We start from the raw sequence: 17878 nt of genomic DNA on the forward strand, positions 1-17878 counted from the left end.
AGAGTTCTGCTTCCAGGATGCTTCTGCTTTAGCAGAACAAAATGCCATGACCATCCCTGCAATCAACGTTTTAATCTACATTTGAATAGGAAGCAGGCAGAGCAAAGACAGGAGTGATTACAATTGCAAGTACAAACTTTAACTCTGATACAGTATTACCTCCTTCTGTGAAGATTAAGGGGAACAAAAGGGAAGATGGCACCTGAACTTCAAAGGATGTGGTGAAAGTGCAATTTAAAAAGGAAAGTATTTGTTAAGTGCTTGTTAATGTTGTTAAAAGAACCAAGAGCTCAAGATAAAACAAAACAGCATTGGTTTACTAACAAGCTATAAGATTTAACAAATCTGGGGATCAGGTGGACTTTTTGGACTCAGTAATTTGGCTGCTGAAAAGTGTGATTTGAATATTTGGAAATGGCTTCAAAGCAAACAAAATTAAGTGCTTCTAAGAGTGCTGGAAGTTCCCCAGCCCAGATACACAAATTGCAGTCTTTATTATCCCCAGCGGATACAACATTGACACTCGAAGCTCTCCAAGGTGCTTTAAAGGAACAAGCCTCTGTTTTGGAAGGAAAAATTACAACTGCTTTTAAAGATATGTCTTACGAAATGTCTGAAATTAATGATTTAATCCAAACTCATAATCAACAAATAAGAGAGGATATAGTGGATGCATTTAAGGGTTTGCTTGGTTATGTAACATCACTGGAGGATAGAGTGGAAGAAATTAATCAGTCTAATGTGAATTTGGAGAATAAAGTTGCGGAGGCTCCAAACAAGATCGAAAAGTCAGAGGCAGAAGTTACAATGATACAATATAGAGCGATGGAATTTGCTTTGAGAATAAGAGGCCTGAAAGAAAATAACCAAGAAAACTTGAAAGAGATTTTTGCAGAAGCCTTTACTCAACTAATTGGCGAACCCAAGGCAGAATATGATTGGCAGATTGACAAAATTTACCGTGTTAATTCATGGATTGCCAGACAGAGACAACTATCAAGAGATATTGTAATCTATTTTGTCACCAGGAAAACAAGGAATGGAATATTACAAGCGATTTATAAAAACAAATTACAGGTGGCAGGTCAGGAAATGGTAGTATTGAAGGAAATTCCCCCTAAAATGTTGAGATCCAGAAAGGACTATGCATTCCTAGTGGATGAACTTAGAAACTGCCAGATACAGTATAGATGGGTTCCAGCCGGATTGGTGGTGAATTATTTAGGAGAAAGATATCGTCTTAATTCAATTTGGAAGGCAAGAGATTTTTATAGTAATGTACTAAAGGCTGGATACGCACCATCTCCAGGATCCAGAAGAAGGAAAGAAGCAGGGGAGGCTAGACAGGAAGATATCCAGCTACAAGCGGATGCTGCTCAAGCCCTGGAATTACTTGAGGAGACAGAAGGAGTTATAGAACAAAGACAAACTCGAGCGGCAACCAAATGTAAATAACAAGAATTAAAGATGCAACAAGCTCAGACAACAATCCAAGAAACTACAAACACAAATACAGAAGCTATGGGGGGAGCTAGACCGAAGAAGAAATTCCAGCAGGATTTCCAGGTGGCTCTTAAAAAGCTTCAGGGGCTGAAGATGACAATTAAATTTTTAACCTGGAACGTTAATGGCTTAAAACCACGGAGGAAATTCTCCTGGTAATTAAGGAGTTAAAAGTTGGTAAGGCCCCTGGCACAGATGGATTGACAGCGGTTTATTATAAAAATTTACAACTAGAAATCGTAGAACCTCTTAAGGAACTATTTAATACAATACAATTGGAAGGAAGGGTACCACCATCTTGGAGAACAGCCTTTATTTCCCTGATTCTGAAAGAAGATCAAGATCACACTCAGCCAAAAAACTATAGGCCTATATCACTACTTAATACAGATTATAAATTTTTTGCTAAAATACTAGCAAATAGGTTGATGTCACTTATACAACAAATGATTCACAATGGTCAATCTGGTTTTATACATGGGAGACAAATGAAAAGTAATGTAAGACAAATTGTTAATATATTGGAATATTTGGGGAAGAATAACCAAGTCCCCGCAGTGCTTATATTCTTGGATGTGGAGAAAGCACTTGTTCGAGTGAATTGGCAATTTCTAATGAAAATAACACAAAAGATGCAGTTTGGAGAGTATTTTACACAATCTATCAAGGCAATATACCAGAAACAAGCAGCACAAATTATAGTTAATGGTAGTCTAACAGAATCTTTTAAAATAAAAAAAGGAACAAGACAGGGGTGTCCCCTGTCTCCATTATTGTTTATTCTAACTTTGGAATTATTGCTGAATAGAATACGTGATTCAGATGATGTACAGGGAATTAAGATTAGGCATTATGAGTACGAGCATTCGCGGACAACTTGGTTGTGACTTTAACCCAACTGGAGAAATCAGCTATAGGTTTAATGAACATAATTAATCAATATGGCCAAGTATCTGGGTTTAAAATAAATCTAGGGAAAACAAAGATGATAGTTAAAAATATGACTACAAATCAAAAGGAAGAATTAGAAAGAGTAACAGGATGTGAGATAGTAAAAAAAGTTAAATATGTAGTTTATATCACAACCTCAAATGGGAAATTATATAAGTATAATTATGAACCATTATGGCACAAAATACAGACAGAGATGAATAAATGGAAAAAAAATTATAATTGTCTTTACTGGGAAGGATAGCAGCAGTAAAAATGAACATTTTGCCTAAGTTTCTATTTCTTTTTCAAATGATACCAATACTCAAAAAAGATGAAAATTTGGAAGAATGGCAGAAAGGTATTAATAGCTTTGTTTGTGCAGGGAAGAAATCAAGAATAAAACTTAAAATAATGCAAGATATATGTGAAAGAGGAGGTTTTAAAATGCCCAACTTAAAATTATACTATGAAGCACTAGTTTTATCAACAATTAGTAATTGGATTAACTTAACAGAGGACAGAATATTGAATATTGAGGGATATGATTTGGTATATGGTTGGCATGCTTATTTAATATATGATAAGAAGGTGGACAAGATTTTTAAAAGCCACATATTAAGGAATGCTTTACTGCGTGTCTGGAAAAAATATCAATATAAGTTAAATGACAAGATACCTATGTGGGTAGTACCCAGACACACGATAGAGAATATAAGTATAGAACAAAAACAGGATGTAATTACATATAGAGAGCTTCTTAACATAGAAAGAGGTGTACCACAGTTAAAGCCTTTGAATGTATTAAGAGAGGAAAGGGTAATTCAAACCTGGTTTCAGTATGGACAGTTACAGGCTAGATGGAAAAAAGACCAGAAAATTGGTATCATACAAAATGGTAAAACAAATTAGGGACCAGAGTCAAATGCATATAAAAAGATTGTGTAATATACTGGTAGAAACAGATTCTGAAACAGAGTTAGTTAAAGACTGCATGATAAAATGGGCACAAAACGTTGAAGAACCAATAATGATGGAAACATGGGAAAAGATTTGGGTAAGAAATGTAAAATTTACACAAGCTCAAAACTTGAGAGAGAATTTTTATAAGATGTTTTATAGATGGCATTTAGATCCCAAAAAGTTAGCTTGTATGTATCCGAATGTACAATCTAAATGCTGGAGATGTGATTGTGTTGATGCTACATATTATCATATATGGTGGACTTGTAAAAAAGTTAAAGCATTTTGGATAAAAATATGGTGGATTATTCAAAATATTCTTTAAAAAAGGGATAAAGTTCACTCCCCAGCTATTCTTGCTAGGTATAGTTACAGATTGTACCATAGAGCCAAGGTGGCGCAGTGGTTAAATGCAGCACTGCAGGCTACTGCTAGATCAGCAGGTCAGCGGTTCAAATCTCACCGGCTCAGGGTTGACTCAGCCTTCCATCCTTCCGAGGTGGGTAAAATGAGGACCCAGATTGTTGGGGGCAATATGCTGACTCTCTGTAAACCGCTTAGAGAGGCCTGAAAGGCCTATGAAGTGGTATATAAGTCTACTGCTATTGCTACTGCTATTGTACAGTTATAGAGACTAATTTGATTCTGAATTTAACAACGGCAGCAAGATTGTTGGTGGTGCAGTACTGGAAGAAGGAAGAATTGCCTACTATTCAAGAATGGACGTTAAAAGTAGTAAACTTAGCAGAGATGGCCAAAATCTCAGCATATTTGAAGGACTATTCAGATGAGAAATACAAGCTGGAATGGAGAAGATGGATTGACTACATTCAAAATAAATATTGGACTAAGAAATTTCAATTAGCTTATGAATGAACAAAGAATGTTACAATTTATCTAAAGTTAGCTTACTAAAAGGGGAGTTAAAGTACAAGAGGAGGTAGGATGCTATAATTAGTTAGCTTATGTTAGTGTATGATTGTTAAATGTTTATACCCTGTATTTTGCTCTGGGAAGTTGGGGGGAGGGAGGGTTGGAGGGGGAGTAGGGTTGGGGCAGAGGGAGGGAAAGGAAAAGGGAAATATTTGTAAAATCTATTAAAACTCTTCAATAAAAAAAATGTCTGAGTGAATCCAGGATGAGGGAAGAGGCAAAGGGGCTGGAAGTGTGTGTGTAAGGTGGTCAGTAATGTTGAAGACCGGCAAGGACAGCCATATTTCATCTGTAAGTAGCTGTTTATTGTTTTGTGTACTTATTTTATTCTTATTTAAGTAATAAGTGCACAAAATAATACATTTCCTTTTTTATATCTTCTTTTTGTAGGTCATTCTTTGGGGCAAAGAATTCAGTGACATCAACTTGGCCACTCCCACCCACTCACATCACTGCCAAGCTACTCTCACCTGGTCACATAATTGCCAAGCCACTCCCACTCAGTCAAATGACTGCCAAGCTACTTCCACCCGGTCACATGACCACCAAGCCACTCCCACAAAATAGGCCACACCTACAGAATAGGTTCTAAAAAATTTTGAAATCCATCACTGGTCAACAGTATTATAAATCTGGGGGTACAGATAACTAACAATCTGTGCTGGTCTTTCCACATATCATCCTTAGTGATGTGTGCAAACCAGCATCTGCATTTCCTGCATCGGATGAGAAAAATAAGTCATCTTCTGTCCTAGCCACTTTTTACAGAGGCAAAATTGAGAACATTTAACAAACTGCAACTGTGAAAATGGTAAGGACGGCCAAGAACATTATAGGAAGCTTGCTTCCTGTTGTTCAGGATACTGCTTATAAGTGCTATGTGCTTAGAACTCAAAACATTGTTAGAGACACCACCCACCTACCTTATGGTCTGTTTCTGTTGCTCCCCTCTGGGAGGAGGTTTTGAAGTATTTGCAGCAGGACTACCAGATTCTGTAACACCATTTTCCCTATGCCGTCCATCTGGTAAACTCGCAGGATTCATTTTTCTCGCCATGTACATGTATACATTTGGACTAGACTGTGTTGCTTTCTGTGTCATATAATATATGTGCATATATGTTTGTTTAGTCATCTAGTGTACATTGGAGGTAGTTACTCTTTGAGAGCTATATGCAATAAAATTTCATTTTAATGTATGCCAATCTGTGTACATTCAAAGTGACAAAGTTATTCTAAATCTATTATCAGTAAAACACACTACAAACTTAAAAGAATATATAAAATCTAAAAGGAAGAAGGGTTGCAACAATTTACTTGTAAGAACCAAATCCAAATATCTTGTGTTAGGAACTAGGTGTCTAATATGGCATGACTTTTACATATTTACATGAACATTTGTGGCTCCTATTAAAATTATATTTTATTTTTGAATGTTTACTATATTGTATTAAGTCTTTTTAACTGTATGCTGTCTAGAATTTGTAATGTGATGGATGCCTTAAAAATCTAAATTCTAAATAAATATAAAATAGAAATAAATTTCATTTCAGTATCTGGATTCCAAGGAAGTGGAAACCCAGATTTGGTTATAATACAGATGGCTATATACATCAGTGGTGGGATTCACTTACCTTCCCTACCAGTTTGCAAATGTGAGTGCTCGCACGCACTGTGTCTGTACATGCACACTGCCTTCTGTGCATGTGCAGTACTCACGCATTACATTGGGGTGAGTGGATGGAGTCTCCCACAGCCGCCACTACCAGTTCACCTGAATTGGAGAGGACTGGTTGAATACTACCTCTGATATACATGTTTTAACTAAAATAAATAAGAAATTAGACAAAATTCCCTATGTTTTGTAATTTATGGGCTAGATCCTTGCCTCAGCTGCTCTTGTGAATTGCCATGGAGAAGGCAACAGACTGGTACATTGCCATGGAGGATTCAGACTGTAGTGAAAGTGCTATGTCCTCACAGTTACGATGATGCCAAAAATGTGCTGGTCAGGACGTGGCACTGATTGGCTAAGATGCACTAGCCTCTAGGTGGGAGAATGCTGTGCTCCCATTGGTTGCCCTGTCTGACAACTGCTATATAAAGAGCTGTCAGACAGGAACTTGTTGTTGCCAGTTTCTGGAGTTGCCTTACTGTTAGCCTATTCTGTTAGCAATAAATGGTTGTTGTTTCACAACCTGGCTCGCCTCAGTTTCTACCCGCCTGGTTCTTCATACAGAGCATTGCTGACAAAAATGGGATTGAGCTGAGGAAACTGCCAGAGCGAAGCCACTGATAAAGAGCTGAACACTACTCTCTGACAGGTGATGGGATTTTGCACTTTTGCAGTAATGGCAGAGCCGAATGCAATGTCCGATCAACCAAAGAATCGTTAGGGAGAATGGGACCCAGGAACTGACCTGAAAAGATAGCCACCTTCCTTTTGGTCCAACACTCAACTCTCTGCCCAATCACTAACAGAAACCCCACCGAATTGCTGGTGGGCCAACAGCTCCAGACCATCCTGCACCATTTGCATCCGATTTACTCAACAGAACAACTTCAGGACTATAATAGCCCCATCAGAACATTTGCAATAGGGGACTGGGTATATGCCTGGGTAAACCACACTGGCTACCTGGCCAATCATATACATAATCAGACCCTGCTCTTACAGGGTCATGCTGGACAACGCCCGAACTTGGTGGTGCCACATCAACCAGTTGTGGGATTGCTTTGCCAGTGGAACCAGGCCCGTGCAAGATATGGCTCAATGACGCTCGACGCAGCCTACAGGTGCAGCCCCAGTCCTCAATTAGCTCCACCAAGTCCAACAGTCGAAGCAGTTTCGTCACTGGACTAACCTTGTGCAACAGGCCTGCCTGCGGGAGTGGAGCCTCCAGTCAAAGTTGCTGCGCAGTCTCCTCAGTTCTGGAGGATGAACCAGGACCTCCTCTTCCTTTAACCTCTGCATCTGAACTAAGAGTTGGGGTGGAGTTGCCGACAGCCCGCCTATTTGAAGGACTATGCATGTGCTATCCAGGAGGGTAGGAGTGCTATGACATCACAGTTATCATGACCCCAAAAACGCGCTGGCCAGGAGGCAGCACGAATTGGCTAAGACATGCTAGTCTCTAAATGGGAGAATACTGTGCTCCCATTGGTTGCCCTGTCTGATAGCTGCTATATAAAGAGCTGTCAGACAGAAATTTGTTGTGCCTGTTTCTGGCGTTGCTTTACTGTTAGCCTATTCTGTTAGCAATAAATGGTTGTTGTTTCACCCCCTGGCTCTCCAAACAGAGGAGAACTCATCTTGGAATAAGTGGGGGAAATGCCATTTGCATTGTAAGAGGCCATTACTTCTTCTTGTTTGTCCTGCTCTCAAGAGGCTATCCCTTGAATATTACAATTGTTCTGTTTCCAACTTTATGTATCTGGGAAAAATTATTGAAAAACTATGGGAGGTTCTGGATGAAATTGATTATCTGGATGCTTTTCAGTCAGGATTCACTGGAATGGAACAGATGGCAATCACACTGGTTGTTCTTCAGGATTTTAGTAGACAGGTTCAAATCTCTTGGTACAGCTCAGTGGTGGGCTCCTGCCAGTTTGCACTGATTCTCTCCAACCATATGTTAATTTTCTGAGCAGTTCGGAGAACTGGTTGTTGGAAGAAATCTTTTCCCACTTTACAGGGCTAATCTTACAAAGAACGCAGGAAGGAAAGATTCTAGTGAGCCTATATTTCTAGCCTAATCCTTATCTTAATTTCTGCCTCTGCTGCTTTAAGTATTTTCAGAAACTGCCTCTGGGTTAAACTTTGTTACATTGTAACAGCTGTAATGGTTCTTGGAAGTACGCCCAGTCTGTGGCTGAGCTTCTCTGGAGCACCCCCCCTCTCCACAAGTTTTTTGTGGTACTTTTATTCCTGGGACTTGAACAGCTATTTACAGAAGGGTTGGCATAGCCATAGAAGAAATGACTGAGAGGCAGGATGCAAACTTTTCATTCTGTCTGATTTTTTTTATTGCCGTTCTGAAGGCATGTGATTTTTCCTTAAATCTGGATGATTACCTTAGAATGTCTTGTGAGGTGAGTAAGACCAACTGGTATCTTTAAGTGGTGCAAATGGATCTTATGATTGCTTCTCCTGGATGTTTTGTCAGTTCACTAAGCACAGGAGTCTCTTGTCTATGGGGATTCTTCAGTCATCCAGGTCATGGCTTTCCCAAAGGTGTTTTTTTCAAGAGGCAACTGGACTTTCTTGGTGTCCAGAAAGTCCAGTTGCCTTTTTAAAAAACATATTTGGTGCAGAAGTATCTTGCATTACTTCAGAGTGGCCAAGCTACATGATTGCTCACTGATAATAAGTGAATCCTCTTTCCAATTTGTTATAGAGCCGAGAAGCCGAGGTGGCGCAGTGGTTAAATGCAGCACTGCAGGCTACTTCAGCTGACTGCAGTTCTGCAGTTCGGCTGTTCAAATCTCACCGGCTCAGGGTTGACTCAGCCTTCCATCCTTCCGAGGTGGGTAAAATGAGGACCCGGATTGTTGTTGGGGGCGATATGCTGACTCTGTAAACCGCTTAGAGAGGGCTGAAAGCCCTATGAAGCGGTATATAAGTCTAACTGCTATTGCTATTGCTATTATAGTTTGCTCTCATATAATATGACATAGTAACATGGTACCAATTGTAGAAAGTTAGCACCCACCCCTCTCCTAAAGGAATGAAATATTTTGAGAAATATTAAAAAGAAAGAATATATTTCCCTGGATGAGAAATGAAGAAACATGTTTTCTTAGAGGGAGAAAGCAGCCCCCACCTTCCTTAATGACAACAGATGTCAGCAGTTAAGTGATAAAGAGATAGATAGCTATATTCATAGGCAAAAATTCCCTGCAGCAAGGTCTGAACAAAGACAGAATGGGATTAGCCCTCACTCAAGATGTTATTTTTTAATTTGTCTCTTTAGCTTGGCATTTTGTAGCCCAAATATGCCCACCCACTTTCTGGTGGGTGGAGAGCTTAAATGACCTCTCTGCTAAAGGGTTTCTTTTTATGCTATTTTAATTCCTCAATGTGCTCTGGCAGCCTGCCTGATTTGTAACTCTGGATTGCAGATATTGCTGAGCAAAAGGAAGGTATTCAGACAGAATGGTTTAGCTTTCTGTGACAGCTGTGACTCATTGATCTTCAGTGTGCTTTCTCCCATTTCTAATCTAATCATTGGTATTTAGGGCAGCTTTTTGCAAGCAAAGAAGCTTTTGTATTTTTGTATATTTAATCCTTGACTTACAACAGTTCAGTTAGTGACCATTCAAAGTTACAATCGCACTGAAGAAGGCGGGGCTTAGCAGTGAGAAGACGGAGTTTCAGGCCAGAATTCAGAATTCCCCTATTCCGGAAGAAATGGACGGGCCGTTTACGACCCTAGCTGTCCTGGAGAGACAGTGAAGGTTTGGGGAGATCCAGTGACCTCAGAGACGTTCACAGGTCTCGGGGGGGCTTGGAACTTAACCCCTTTTGCCATACCTTCGTGGATTAGCTCTAAGCTAACCGAAACTGCAGGCAGCCCCTAAGAATGGCAGAAGTGTTTCCATCTGGTAAGCTGATTTTATTACTCAAAGAGAGAGACGGTCCGCACTAAAATTTAAGCTAATTGAAACCAAAGAACAGAAGAATCTACCGGCGAATTGTTTTTTTTAATGAATTTATGGTTGGTGGTTACTTTATTTTTTAAATGTTTTGAATGCTGTTTACGTGGATAAAGGAAAGTTTATTTTACTTCAACACTCCCTCACAGCTCTCCTTAAGTGGGCTGTAAACCAATTTACTATAATTTGACATCTTTATTGCTTGGCTGTGTTGGTCTAAGATCAGATAAGACTGCATAGCTCCCAGCGTGTCCCTACTTGCAATTTCATCTGCGTCACATCATCATGGCGTCTGTACTTGCTTCAAGTGGTTCATTCCAAAAGATTTTCTCTGCTTTCCAGAAGTTGTTTGATATTTATGAAAAATTTGAAAAGAAATCTGAAAAAAAAATCGACTATCTTTTGTTTTTAACATCAAACTATGAAAAAAAGAGTCAGAGCGTTGAATGTTTGAGTGTTCCTGAAATCCAAATGAAGAATGTCAGAAAGGAAGTTTCTCAATCTGCTGACACGCCGGGTGTCTGTTTTACTTCGGAGGCAGAAAGAGAAAGAGATGTAACGTTTGAAAAAAGGGGGGCCATACAGAAAATTTATCTCAAAAGACAGATTCCAGGAGGAATGAGTAACATCAAAGAATTTATACTTTATGAAACATTATTTGCAGAACTTTTGACACCACCCTTGAAAGTCAAAGATAAATTGATTGGAACAAGCCAAGGACAAAGTTATTATGTCAGAGGCATCCTAAGCAAAAAGGTGCGAAGATATTTCTGTTTGGACTTGCTTATAAAAACGTTTGGGGAATTTGTTTTAGGAATGGTAAGAAGACTAAGGAAGTTTTGCTATTGGAGAGACATAGGCTGATAGACTGAAGAATACAATTGAAAATTAGCTAAATCTAATTACTCTTTTTTGTAATAGATATAGCTGAATAATAATTGATATTGATAGTAATGTATATAATGTGGAGTTGATATGATAAATAACAATTGGATATGAGAAAACATTTTTGGATTATACATAAAGGGTATCAATTACAATAATTATCACTATTAAAAAAACTAAATAAAATATATACAGCTAAATGTTAATTAATATGGGGAAAATGTTATGATATATGATATAACTAAATATTATGGATGTTCAGCTAAAATAGGATATGAGGATTTGATGTTAATAGAGGATTTTACAAACAAGTAAATGAAATGTCAGCAGGTGTTATGGATTAATTCTTTGGCATAGTTAATGATGAAGGATGTTTAAATAAATATAGTTAACTAAAAGTGGAGGTATAATGATGTTAATATGGTAAACATTTGAGTTAAGATATTTGGATTAATATGAGTTAATGGAAGAGATGCACCAAAGCATGTTGTGACCAGTTGATATACTTTTTCTTTTTTATAATAGATACCTGTGTTCTTTTTTTTCTTTTTTTTTCTTTTTTCTTTTTTCTTTCCTGCCTTGTTTTTTGTCCTTTTTGTCCTTTTTTCTTTTTTTTTTCTTTTTTTTCTTTTTCTTTTTCTTTTTCTTTTTGATTTTTTCTTTTCCCACTGGTGTGGGCATGTATTGTTCAAGATTATTACTTTTATTAATATTTTTAAATAATAATTACAGTCAAATGAAAATGGATATATGACGATGGTGATATGTATGAATATCTGAGTTAAAATGCTCGAGTTAATATGAGTTATGTTTGTTGACTGTGGAGGAGATGTACCAAAGTTTATTTGTGATCGACTGATACATTTTCTATAGATGTAAAGAAAGATGTTGTACTTGTTTCAAATTAAAATTAAAAAACTTTTTAATTAAAAAAAAAGTTACAATCGCACTGAAAAAAAGTGACTTATGAGTGTTTTTCACACTTATGGCCATTGCAGCATCCCCATGGTCATAAGAGGCCGGGCGAGGATAAGCGCCCCTCGATGTGAGTGACATCAAGTTAGCCATGCTCACTCAGTCACATGACCACCCAGCCACAACTACCCAGCCAGTCATTAAGGCAGAGAACTGGTTGTTAAATTATTTGAAGCCCACCACTGGTGCAGCTGCATCTTTTGGTGACATTTGATGCCATTGAACATGGTATTCATCTAGATTTTCTGAAAAGGCTCAGAAATTTTTTTTTGTAGTTTGATCATTGTTTTTATATGGGAAATTGTTAAGATGCGGTCCCACATAACTTGATGAGGTTGAACCTCATATTTTTCAACATTTGCATGAAGCTGCTAAGATATGTTATCCTATAATATGGGATTAGGCATCGTTAGAGCTCTAGTGAAACCTAGTTATACCTTCATGCTGGCCTAAGTAGGAGCTGTATTGGCAGTGCCTGGATTAGGAGAAATATACCTAGGAGTAATGTCATCAAAATATAAGGATAGCTGATTTGGAAGCCATCTGCCTCTCTACCAATTCTGTCTTCAGGCAAAATTGTTCTTATCCTGAAGGAACAGGAACTTCAAGGCTTTGTTGGACTCAAAGTTGAAGAGCAGGTGAAAGTGCTGACTTTACATAGAACTGGTGTTCCAGTTACAGTCTAGTTTCTTAAATGGAAGTAGCTGGCAATAGTCCCTCATACTTTGGCACTTCATAATTATAATGCTATAATTTTCTATTAGTGGGGTTGCCCCTAGAGACTATTTGAAGTTAGAATTGGTGCAGAATGCAGCAGTTTGCTAGATAATGGGAAAGAGCTGTTACAGTCATGTAACACTTTACTGTGGCAGCTGCTTTCCTTCCAGATGCAATTCACGCTGCTGCTTATATATAAAATCATATATGTCATATATGGCTGGGAATGTCTACTCTATTTAGAATTAGACATCTCAGTTTCATTTAGCAGAGAAGACATGCTGTGAATTCCCGGGATTAGTGGTGGGGTCTCAGAAATGATAATTCTCTGCTATCATTCCCTCTTTCCTGGTAACATTTAGAGAGCTGTTTAATCATTGCTTATCCATAGAACCTTCATGGGCTGAATAATGGAGTACACTGGTTTGTATTTCTGGAACTGAAAGAATGGTGCTATATAAACATTATATAGGTGCCTATATTTTCTATCTGATATGTTTTGGATATTTTTTCATCTATTAATATATTGAGGTGGGTGAGAATTGCATATTTACAACATTTATTTTGCAGTACTATATTATTGAAAATAGCTTACAGTTCTATGATTCACGAGACCTGTAAGCCTTTATAACGAATAAATAATATATTAAATAAGACAGAAAAATTCTTAACTGTCAGAACAATTGTTGAAATTGTCAAAACAAATGGCACAGTAACCCAAATTTTCTTACATACTGGCTTTGATATACAAGCTTCTCCACACACAGCCCAGTGATACCCAGATGCAGATAATTTTTGGTGAGGCAAGACTAAGCAGAGTTTTACTCAATTACAGGCCAATATCAGAACCAAACTTCATTCCTGAATAAACTAGTTTGTATCTTCAGTATTATAATAGTTACAGAATGAATTGGTCTATATTGGTTTATTTTCTTGAATTTGTATTTGAAAACCAAATAAAATATGTATTTGTGTAGTTGATAAAATGGATTAGAAATAACAGAAGAAATAGATTTAAAAAGTAGATTACAATCAAATAAGGTAAAATGAACTGTTTTATATATAAATATCAAAGATAAAACAGTAAATAATCTTATGTAGCCAACTTTCTAAACCCCTAAACAACTGGATGCTCCAAGCCTAAACAAGTTTAATCCCATTAGTTCAAGACTGCTGTTGCAATGGAGTATAATTTTGTAACTTTCATAGGGAATTCAGTGGAAGCCTTTGCTAACAAGAATTATAGAATGGTGGACTTAGTCTATGCTCCCAGCAAGAAAAGTTATAATTAGATCACCAATCCTGATATAATGGGTAGGATAATTAATGCAAGATGAAATAATGCCTTATTGTTGCTTCCATTTATATTTAAAGGGCTTAAAAAGACTGGTGCTAATCAAGCAAATAAAACTATCTTCCTCCTCAACATTGCAATATGAAAATTGACATTTTTTATATATTGAATTTATTGTAATATTTAATGTTATGCCTTAATAAAATCTACAAATGACATAAATATCAGGGGCAAAATTCTCAATTTCAAATCAGGTTATTACTTAATTCAGTCTGGGCCAGGGTGTTTCTCCTAAATATAATCATTTCTAAAAGCAGATATAGCAGTATATTTGGGTTACCCAGAAGTGGCTCCTCAAAGAAACCATCAGTGTGACAAGTATCTGTGTCAACTAAAAGCAAAGAAAGTCCCATCCACAAAACCATTATCTTTCCTGAAAGTCAGTTTAATGTAGGATTAATTAATAAACAATTGGTCAATAGCCATTCAGACAAGCAATAATATATTTTTAAATATGATGACCTCTCTCCTTGGTCTGTAAACACCTATTTTATTGTGCTGTTTTCAAAGGATAAACTACATTCCACAAAGCCACTTTCTTTTATGTGTGGTTTTGTGCTCAGATGATTTCCTGTCTTTGTCTGAGATAGATGAAATTCAAGGTGAGTGAGAGAGAACAAATCCTGTAAGGTAATTCTGTCACTCACCTCATCTTCATAATCTTTCCTTAGCTTCCTCTGCCTTCTAACCCCACTATTGATCATGTCACAGGCTACAGCAGTCCAAGGCAGGGGGCTGAAAACCTTTCTGAACAGCAGTTGCCAACCTGCCTGTTGCAGCTTGAAGAAGAAAACCATGCTGTGAAAACAATCAGTGCATTTGCTTTAGATCTAAGTGATTCCGACTAGGTCGATGCTTCATACTGATGTGTTGAAAACATTTAAAAATTTTCTGAGTTTGATTTCTAAAATATTTCAGCATATCTCTGGAGGTCTGAGATTGTTATTTTACATTTATGTAGTACACAAAGTTTTCTTTCTATAAGAGAAAGGGAACAGCCTTGTTTTTCCTTCAAAGCTTTGGAGTCCAAAGTTTTGTTTGGAGTAAGGAAATATAATTTTCTGAGCTATTGGTTCTGAGGTGAAGCATTTTGTCAGCCAGAGCCAATTTGTATTTACTCTAGTCCAGAACTGTTTCATTTTGAGTACAGAAAACAATGTAGTAACAGTTATTTTCCCCTGGGTGTTGCGCCCTCCCGACACAATCGGCAGCCACGGCCAGAGCCAGAAGAAAAGCTGATTGGCTCTGGCGCGGCTGCTGGCCAGCGGGAGAATTGCACCTCCCTGATTAGTTCCCCGCCTGACAGCTGTCAAGTATAAATAGCTGTTAGGTGGGCATTGTTCCCTGTTCCTTCCTTCTTGTTCTGTATGCTGACTTGAATAAAGTTTCTTGGTTGAACCCTCTCCTCAGTGCCTGAGTATTTAAAACTGGCGACGAGGATGAGTGACACGGACCCCGTCCACATCCCTGCCATCGCTCCAGCCTCTGTCTTCACCACGTTCTGTCCTGAGGCGGAATCGTGGGACGCGTTCCTCGAACGCTTTGAGGTCTTCTTACAAGCCCACGATCTGAATGACTCGTCTGAGGGGAGGAAGAGGGGCACCTTCTTCCACTACTGTGGCCCTGAGATGTTCACCACTGCCTGGGCTCTTTCTGTGCCTACGCCCATGCATACGATGCCCCTGGACATTTTAATGGCCAGGCTCAAGCTTCACTATGAGCCAACGCCATCGCGCTATACCCGCCATCAGTTCTTCAGGCGGTGCATCCAGGTTGAGTGCCAATCCATCAACCAATATGTGGATGCTTTGAGAGCTGCTGCAATCCACTGCGAGTTCGTGGATTTGGAGGACACCCTCCTGGAGCAGTTTATTTACGGCCTCCTCGACACCATCGTTGCATCCTGTCCCGCGCCAAGCTGACCATGAAGATTGCGGTGGACAAAGCCCGTGGCTACGAAATGGCTGGCCAGGCAACCCTGGAAATCCATTGGTTTCCTCCATCGGCTTTGCCATCACTGCCTCACTCCGCTGTCCATTGCCAGTTGGGGCCCGATGACCTCCGCGTGGAGTTCAAGACCTCAATCGATCTCCTCAAGTCCATGTTCCTCTGGGATGGCGGTGCCTGTCTCAGCTGTGGTGGCCACCACTCCAGAGCCTCCTGCTGTTTCCACACAGCCCTTTGCTGCAAGTGCGGAAAGAAGGGCCACATTGCAACCGTCTGCCGTTCATCTCATGCTGACCCTCGCAACCTGAGGGCTCCTCCTCCTCCTTCTGCTGACTGCTGGCTTTGACTCCTTCGGCCACCCACCTGGGGTGCTACGCCATGTCCAACCCAGAGGCTCCTCTTCCTAACTGGGTGCCTGACTCTGCTTCCTCTTCTTTTGGTGGCCGGGATAAGATGCATCTCCGCATCTTCCTCGCCGGCTGCCCCTGCACTTTGGAATTGGACACTGACTCAGCCCGAACAATCATGTCCTGGGACACTCTCAAAGCCTTGCTGCCGCACCTCCAGCCCAGCCACCTATCTCCCACTGCCTGTCACCTGCAGGACTACCAGGGAAATCCTATTCTCATTCTGGGCTGTGGGACCTTCCTTGTCCAGTATGGAAAGTTTAAGGGCCCATTGCCCCTCTTGGTTGTCCTCACCCCTCTGGCTTCCCTTCTGGGGCTCGACTGGTTCCGAGCCTTCGCCTCCTCCCTCAATTCCCTCCTGTCAGAACTCTCTGACGTGTTTGACGATGTCTTGGGCTGTTATAAGGGCACCCCCATTTCCCTCAGTTTGGACCCCATGGTGGCGCCCATCCACCTTAAGGTGAGACGGGTTCCCTTTGCTCTCCGGGCTCGGGTGGACACGGAGCTGGACAAGCTGATCGCACAGGGCATTTTGGAGCCCTGGATCACTCCCCTTGGGAAACCCCTGTTGTGTTGCCTTTTAAGTCCGATGGATCCCTGAGGATCTGCGTAGACTATAAAATGACCGTCAACAAGGCGCTGCAGGCGCACCCCTATCCTGTGCCGGTAGTGCAACACGTGTTGCACTCCTTGGGCCAGGACAAACTCTTTGCAAAGTTAGACCTGGCCCAAGCTTACCAGCAGCTGCCCGTGGATGAGGCCACTGTGATTGTGACACACCGTGGTGCCTTTAAATGCCACCGACTACAATTCGGTATTAGTGTTGCCCCCGGCATTTTCCAGGGCTTGATGGAGCGTTTGCTCCACGGCATCCCTGGGGTCATGCCGTATTTTGACGATGTCCTGATTGATGCTGTCGATCAATCAGGACTCGTCAAAATGCTGTGGGCAGTGCTGACATGCTTTAGAGCCACTGGCCTTCACTTGAAGTGCTCTAAGTGTCAGCTGGGTGTCCCCTCCATGGAGTTTTTAGGCTACCTCATAGATTCTAGACGAATCCACCCTACTCCAGCCAAAACTGATGCCATTATCTCCACCCCTGCCCCCTTCTCCAAGGTGGAGCTCCAGGCATTCCTGGGTCTCCTTAATTTTTACTCCACCTTCATCCCTCACAAGGCTTCCATTGCAGAGCCTCTTCACCGGCTGCTAGATGCCTCTGCCCCTTGGGTTTGGACAGACCATGAGGTGCATGCGCTCGTGGCTGTCAAATCCCTCCTGACAGCTGCCCCCGTGCTTGTACAATATGACGAGCGCCTGCCCCTCCTTCTCGCCTGCGACGCCTCCCCTTTCGGTGTCGGGGTGGTCCTGAGCCACTCGTATCCCAATGGCTCTGAAGCCACGATCGCCTTCTACTCCCGCACCTTGTCCAGGACTGAGTGCAATTACAGCCAGCTGGACAAGAAGGCTCTTGTGGCCGTAGCGGGGGTGAAACGCTTTCACCACTATCTCTATGGCCACCCCTTCACCATCTTAACAAACCACAAGCCCCTTCTGGGCATTCTGTTGGGGGACAGGCCCACCTCTCCCGTCCTCTGGCCCAGCATGGCCC

General features: G+C 40.4%; 1 pseudogene; it reads left to right on the top strand.

The window, feature by feature from the left end:
- Positions 1 to 414: 414 nt before the first annotated feature.
- Positions 415 to 1662, top strand: LOC148045908 (uncharacterized; annotated as a pseudogene).
- The last annotated feature ends 16216 nt before the right edge of the window (positions 1663 to 17878 follow it).

The sequence above is a fragment of the Thamnophis sirtalis genome, unplaced genomic scaffold (assembly GCF_051295495.1).
Source record: "Thamnophis sirtalis isolate CommonGarterSnake01/CBP01778 unplaced genomic scaffold, rThaSir2_p1.2 scaffold_4, whole genome shotgun sequence".
Classification (NCBI taxonomy): domain Eukaryota; kingdom Metazoa; phylum Chordata; class Lepidosauria; order Squamata; family Natricidae; genus Thamnophis; species Thamnophis sirtalis.